At 52.1% G+C, this 7,077-nt stretch overlaps 1 long non-coding RNA gene across 1 annotated transcript; it reads left to right on the top strand.

Annotated features, from left to right (window-relative positions):
* Positions 1-912: 912 nt before the first annotated feature.
* LOC139030817 (uncharacterized) lies at positions 913-6,763 on the top strand. The gene is made up of 2 exons (XR_011483225.1): positions 913-1,417; positions 5,776-6,763. It is a non-coding gene; the product is annotated as an uncharacterized lncRNA (long non-coding RNA).
* Positions 6,764-7,077: the final 314 nt, after the last annotated feature.

Below are 7,077 nucleotides of genomic sequence, written 5' to 3'. Positions count from 1 at the left end.
TAGAGTTTCCCGAACAATAAATTCATTTACAAAACAAAAAGAGAAATCAACACAAAAGTAACCCTTGGTCCACACTAAGAGGAAAAAAAAATTTGCGTCGATTCAGTAGCAGCTGAAAAACTAGTGAGGGAGGAGAAAAACAAATGAATAAACTTGAAATATGTTAACTGGTTCTTTGTAAATACTGAAATTGGAAGATGGGATGGAGAAAGGCACCAACATCATCAGAAAAGTGAAACTTGCAAAAACAAAGGGGTAACTCATCTTTAAACTAAACTCTCTTCAAACAGAATGTTCCTCTCCAAAAGAACAGAATAGAAAATTGATCCAAAAAGTACCAGTCGTCCTCCAAGGAAAGTATATTAACCTGAATTTAATCTTTTCCCAAATCTGAAATTATACCAAAAAAAAAAAACCCCACAAAAGGATTATATTTTTTTTTCAAGAGAAAAACAAAATCATATTGAAATTGTCTAATGGGGCAAGAAAGGCGACGCTTTTTGCAGGTGCCAGAAAGAATGGGGGAGGGGTGGTTGAAGGATGGAGGACCCGCTTACCTTGCTCTCGAGCAGCGGCTGTTGGACAGAAGTGGGTGCGGGACCCTGCAAGTGCCTGCGGGGTTGGGGAAAAAGAGGATTCGGGGATCCCGGTGCCCCGCACGAATGAGGAGGGTGGAACGACTGGGGGCACCCATTTCCCCACCTCTGCCCGCCTCCCTCCCTCCAGTACCCAGGCCTAGAGAGCTACTGAAAGTTACAAATTGCTTCCATTATTAGCTCATCCCGGCCGGCCTGGTCATTGGCCAACTCCGGACCACGTGGTCCCTCGTACCAATCGATCGAATTTCTAGTTGCAATTCTCTGTACGTCCCTTGGCTCTGGGCAGGGAAGAGTGGGTGGGGGGGAGCGGTGGCGCGGGGCCTGGGGAGGGGCTAAGGAGAGGGGTCACTTTTCCCCCTCACCCTCCCTCTCTGCGTTGTCCGGGTCCTGAGTGTCGCCCCAGAAGGGGCTTGGGGAATGTTGTGGGTTGGGACACACAGGGGAGGTTGCAAACTGGAGGAAGAGAGGGACGACGCCAGGGACCCAGGGCCCTCTCCTTCCAATTCCCCGAGCCTGCCCGGCCCCGCAGGCTTCTTCCCCTATAGCGCCCAATCTGCCCCGGACGGTCCCCAGCTGGCAGTCTGACCCGGTACCCCGTGCACTTGAGCGTCCTCTCTCCGGATCACTGCTTGGGCCCCCACCTTGGGGAAGATGCACCCGAGTCCTGCTTCTCAGGGGCTCGTTCTGAATCAGGCGCCTGCGCTCTTAGGGGGCGCCCACCCCATCCCGACCGCCGAGTTTGCGCCCCTCCTCAGACAATGTGAGAGACCGACAAACTTTTGAATGGATTAAAATCCAGAGGAGCCCCTCCGGAACAGGTGAGCTGGGTCTGGGAGGGGTGCGCTGTAGCCTGAAAACTGTCTTCCCCTATCTCTGCCTCTCTCCTCACTCCATCCCGGCTCCCCTGCTGGCAGATACTGATCTACCCGACCTCGGAATTTGGGCTGCGGTTGGACTGGCAGAGGAGTGGAGCCAGAGCAGCTTTCCTCACCCGAGTTTGGGGACTAAGGTGGCAATGTCAGAGGAAAAGGGATGCTTCTGAAACTGGAGAGAATGGGAGAAACAGGGCTCTTGGAGACCCGTAGAGTCTGAAGGTGATCACTTCTTTCCCCAAACGCAACTTGCAAGAACTTCAGAAAAGTTTTTTGAGGAGATGGAGATGGGAGCAGAGTTTGGGTTTTGAGGTTTGAAGTGGGAGAGAGGGCCCCTGCTTCTTATATTGGAGGAAGGATGCACTTGTTTATTTCTCCATCACGGCTGATTACGGATGTATAAAAACCCGGACAGGTCCCGAACCTGCTCACCCAGCAAACTCTTAAAGGTGCTTAGAGATCCCCAAAGGGGTTTCCCAGGAAAGCGAGAGAAGTACTAGCCGCAAACAGTAGTTTTCGACTCTGCACGGGTAGAGGGCGGGGTATCGACTCAAAGCATCAGCTCGCAACCTTCTCGGGCCCCTGCTGCCCCGGGAACCGTTTGCTGATTTTAAGTTAGGAACGACATGGATTTCTTCTTCTTCTTCTCCTTGTAATTCCAATTTGACTCAGAGACCCATTTCCCCAAGATGGAATCCGGGGAGCGCTCCTCCCCACCCCCCAGCAAAATCACCTTCCAACTTCCTCCAGCCCACGCAAGAGGGTCAGGAAAAGACCCCCTACCCCTTCCCTGAGGCTGAGATTCCAGCCCCCCTCCCCAAGAGAAGTCCTGGGAGGAAAAGACTCTTCAAAAGGGAGTCAGAGAGGGTGGGATCAGAGGGTGGGACTGAACTTGGGGGCCCAGGTGGAGAGTGGGCAGGCTGGTGTGGAAATGGGGGCTGGCCTGCCGGGTCTGGGAAAGCCAGGGAGGGTGGGGGCTATGGCAGGTGCACTAGCAGGACGCAGGGAACTCTGGAGCCCAGAAAAGCGAGGCCCAGCCAGGGCGGAGGGTCTCCATGGCGCTGAGGTTTAGGGTCTGACCCAAGGAACCAGGCAGGATGTGGCTGGAGCATTTGAACAGCTTCTTGGAAAAAGCCAGGAGGGGCTGTGGATCCCAGGAGAGAAAATTCCCACCTCCAGCGAGCAATGTCTCTGGCCTCTACTTGGTCTCAAGACCTCATCTTTTGGTTCAGAGTGGCCAAACCGCCCAGGCCTTTGTTTTCACTGCACCCGAGGTTTTTCTGCGGGTAATCCGGGACTGCTCTGACACTGCTCATGATGGAGCCCCTAAGTGGGCCCGCCTAACTGAGAGGTCCCAGAGAGCCAAAGGGGGCACTGCCTAGGGGCTCAGAGGTTTCCAGAGCATGGGCCTTGGGAGGGACGCATCCCGGGGCGGACGTGAAAGGGACTGATATTCAAGTCTAAGCCCTTTTCTTTCCTCCCTCCCTGTGGCCCTGTGCACCTCTCTAGTCCAGAGGAATGGGATAGAAGGTCTTATCCCCATCCAATCCCAAAATTAATAGGGAGCCAACTGAGGTTTCTTTTACCGGCTGTCCCAGCTCTGGGTGAGCTAAGAGAAGGCGCCTGGGTCTGGACTTTGCCGCCTCCCTCTTTGATGAATCCAGACCTTTTTCCTCCTCTTCTCCCATCTCCATCAACATGCCCCCCCCCCCCCCACGCACAGTCTATAGAGCTGTCTCTCTTTTACTCTTTTCTTCTCTTCCTTTTTATTTTTTATACTAGGATTGATGGAGTCATGACAGTTTGTCAGAGCGACCCCTAAGCCTGTACTGGGGAGCTGTGGACCCAGCCCTGACTTCTCAGCTAGGGGCAAACAGCCTCTCTGTGAGCCCTTGAAATTGAACCCCGCATTGAGGGAAGCTGAGAAAGAATGGTGTGAAGGGTGGGTAGGCTGATGCGGGACAGAGCCCTGACCTGAGGAGGGGACACGTTTATGCCTTATGCCTGTTCAGAGAGAGGATTTATAAACAATGGAAGATGGAAAGGAGGCTGAGGAAACTGCACAAAGGACTGGAAAAAAAAAACAACAACTGAGAACAACAGAAAGACTGGTGAGGGAAGAGAAGATTTAAGAAAGCCCCAGTAGTGAGGGCAGAGGAGGGGACTCGGGAGGGAGCAGGGAAAAGAGATGAAATGAAGGAACATTTATAAAAGACAGAATGAAGAAGCAAGATTTGTTTGTTGTACGAGAAAAGGGAAGAAAAGCAAGAGGAAGGAAAAGCACATGAACAAAAGGAGGATGCCAGAAAGTAAAAGAAAAGGGACGGAAAAGAGAGAGAAGTTTAAAAAAGTAAAAGAGAAAAATGAATAGGAGAAAGAGACGGAGAGGAATGGAGGAAAGCTAGGAAAAGGGAAAGAAGGAAGGAAAAGTGAAGGAAGAGAAGAGGGAAAAGCAGAGGGAGGGCAGAAGGAAAACAAACGAAGGAAGGAAAATCGAGAATAAATACACAGAGAAAGAGGAAAGAAAGAAAAGAAGAGGGAACTGGGTGAACAGAAAGGAGGTCCAGACTGGGCAGGAGCAGAGGGAGGGAAGGAGTGGAGAGAAGGGGTGCGGGGAGAGACTGGCGGAGCTGAGATGGGGGTTCCCAGGTACCCCAGCCTCCTGGGAGTGGACCCTGACCTCCCACCACCTCTCCAGCTCCTCGGGCCCCAGTGCCCACCTCCCAACCAAGGTGGCTGTGGCCAGGACCACAGCGGAGGTGGAGATGGAGGCCAGCCTCTTGTGATTAGCTTCTCCCCAAAGCAGACAGAGCTGGAGGAGTTTGTGCATCTGCACCTGCCTTGGGCCAGCCTTACGGCTCTGCAGGTCAAGATCTGGTTCCCAAAGCAGTTCCAGAAGCAGGAGAAGGGCTGTACAGAGGCGCGAGTCGCAGATCCGCCCTGGCTCCGTCTCCTGACCCACCTGCGCTGTCTGCAGACTGGGCCGCTTTGTTCTGCCATGCTCTGGCTCTGAGACCTTGGACCTCAGTTTGGTCGCTATGTCAAGCAAACCCTTTGCACTGGAGGGTTCTCCTGTCCCTTTGGTTAGGCTGCCTATATGCACGCAGGAAAGAGAGGGTGAGGCCCAGTCCATTCCAGGAGGAACATCTTCATTTTCTTCCTCGGTGAGAAGAAAAATCGTCCTCCTTTGCCATCCTCATCCCCAGAAAACTACCTTTCAGGGTAAGGGATTTCTCCATGCCAGAAGGGGTCAGATTAATCTAGAAGGAGCTTGGTGTAAGGTTTCCAGACACTGGAGGAGCCAGCGAAAGCGTCTCACGCTGGAAAGAGAATGAGGACATGCCTTCCCAGGGCATTTTGACTTTCGGTGTGCAGTATATTTCACTGAACTCTTACACACACAGATTAATTGGCAAAATGGCTTTAGATTCAGCCTGTAGGAGAGACTGACATGAGGTGGTTGTGTGTCTGCAGCCTCTTGGGCCTATGCTCCCATACCCTGTCCATGTGATCCAGTGGCAACCAGCGAGTTATAGCCGATTAGGTAACCCCTTTGTTTCCCCAAAGTGGGATGGGGCAGGTCACTGAGTTCAGCACATCTTCCATGGACAGTGCAGCCCTTGAAAATGAAACCCTCAAACCACTGGCTGGAAAGCCGTGTCCCCAGTAAAACCTTGCAGCTCCCCTCAGGGAGGCCTCAGTCCGGCAGTTCAGTGTGGCTCTGTCAGCTTTCCTCCCCTTCCTCAAGGCTCTTCCTTCCTTCTTTTATCTCTCCCTTTTCCCCCCAAACCCCACCCCTGCCTATTTGCTTCTTTCCTTCTTTCTTCCTGTACTTTCCTTTTCTTTCTCTCCCTTTTCATCTAATCCAGGCTGGGGCTCTTATAGTGTCTTCATACCCAGAGGCTTTGCTCTGAGACCTTCAGACAAGCTAACTTGTACACTGACCTCAAGAGTTCATTGCTCAGATGCAAATATTGGGATTGGAGGATGAAAGGCAAAATAGGGCAGTAAGCTTTGCTAATCAAGTGCGGGATGAAGTAACTCATTTTCTGTATCAGTCATGGTTGTTGCCGTCATGTCCCTGTGGCTTACCCCCAGAAAACCCTCTTCCACGTCGCCCATCTGCGGGCCATAGTCAACCTGTCCTTGCCCACGGGGGTGGAGTTGCTATTGCCCCCAAGGCCGTCTCTCTGCCCGGGTGAGTGAGGGCTACAAGAGCTCACCTTGGTGATGTCAGTAATGCCAGGTCAGAGCCTCAAACTAATAAAAAGCAAAACCTATTTCCCTATTCCCGATGCATTTAGGGGTCCTCTTTCTCTTGGATGGAGAAGCTGGTCAATTCTGACTCTTGGCCGTCTCTCTGAGGAATGCCCCCTGATTAGCTGGGCCCACCGCCATCCACAGCAGCTCAGCAAAAAAAGGAGGCCTCTTATTCCGGGCGGTGGTGGAGGGAACGCCGACTGTCTGCCCAGATCAGCCTCCTTGCCCCCAGCCTGGCCCCCCTGGGAAGGCGTGAGCCCAGTTCACTTCGCAGGATCCGGAATCTTGAACCTCCGGGGCAGAGCCAACAGCTGCGACCACTTCTTCCAACCTGAGCCTGCCGCTGGAGGCAGCTTCTGCCGTTGGGTACTCTGCTGCCTCCGCTTCTGCTCTGTTCAGTTTGCTACTGTGTTTTTCCGTGTCGTGTAGGGATCTTGGGGGACAGGACAATGAAATGTTTCTCCTCAGGTCCCCCAATCCTTCCCCATGCCCCCACTAAACCTTAAAGCTGCTGATGGATAGTATTAAGTTGCAGCTTCCGGCCCTGCTCACAAGCTACTCCAAGCAAATTTAAATTCTCTCTGGGCCAGAGGAAGGACACGTGCTCCTTCCTCAGTCCTTCCTTGCTCACTGATCCATTTGAAGGGCATTTGGGGGTCAAAACTGAGACCAGATTGCTTCCATTGGTGTAAAATCAGAATTGTTATCACACGAAAGGCCCAGATTTCTCAAATCAAGGAACCAAGGGGGCTTCTTCCAGCCCCACACCTCTTCTCTGCCCTCTCAAACCAGTGATGATGTAAAGGTTTGTTGAGGTGGAGGAAGAGAAGGGAAATAGGTAGTTTGCTGTACCAAGATATCAATCTGTAGCTGTGGCTATTCATTACACCAATGTTTATTTAGTACCTACTATGTGCAAAGCATTGTCCCCACCTCAGATTTGTCATGACAGTCAATAATGGGATTCTTGCCACTGTGAGGCTTCAATACATGTGGGAAAATATATAAATAAACAAACTGATGGAAAAGAAAGTTTGGATTTTGATTGCCACCTTCCATGTGCCTGGTCTCAGAGCCTCTGTCTTCCCAGCCCCAGCTACCGAGACCCAGTCAGCCGGCTGAAAAACAAGACGGCCCTAGGGCTCATTTCTTTCCCCCACTGGAAAAATATTAGAAAAGGAGCAAGAGTCGTGCCCTGCGATCAGCAACCATGAAAGCCCTGAAATAAAGGGTTTGGGATGGTGAGCAGAAGGGTCAACCAGAGGTACCTTCCCATCCTTGAGATGTCGGGGGAGGGGGGTGGGCTGTTACGTTTCTCTGGGCATCTGAACAGGTCTGCGGGTTTG

This window comes from Odocoileus virginianus, chromosome 24 (genome assembly GCF_023699985.2).
Source record: "Odocoileus virginianus isolate 20LAN1187 ecotype Illinois chromosome 24, Ovbor_1.2, whole genome shotgun sequence".
NCBI classification, from domain to species: Eukaryota; Metazoa; Chordata; class Mammalia; order Artiodactyla; family Cervidae; genus Odocoileus; species Odocoileus virginianus.
The sequence above is the reverse complement of the archived record's forward strand: the minus strand, read 5'-3'. Positions and strand labels throughout refer to the sequence as shown.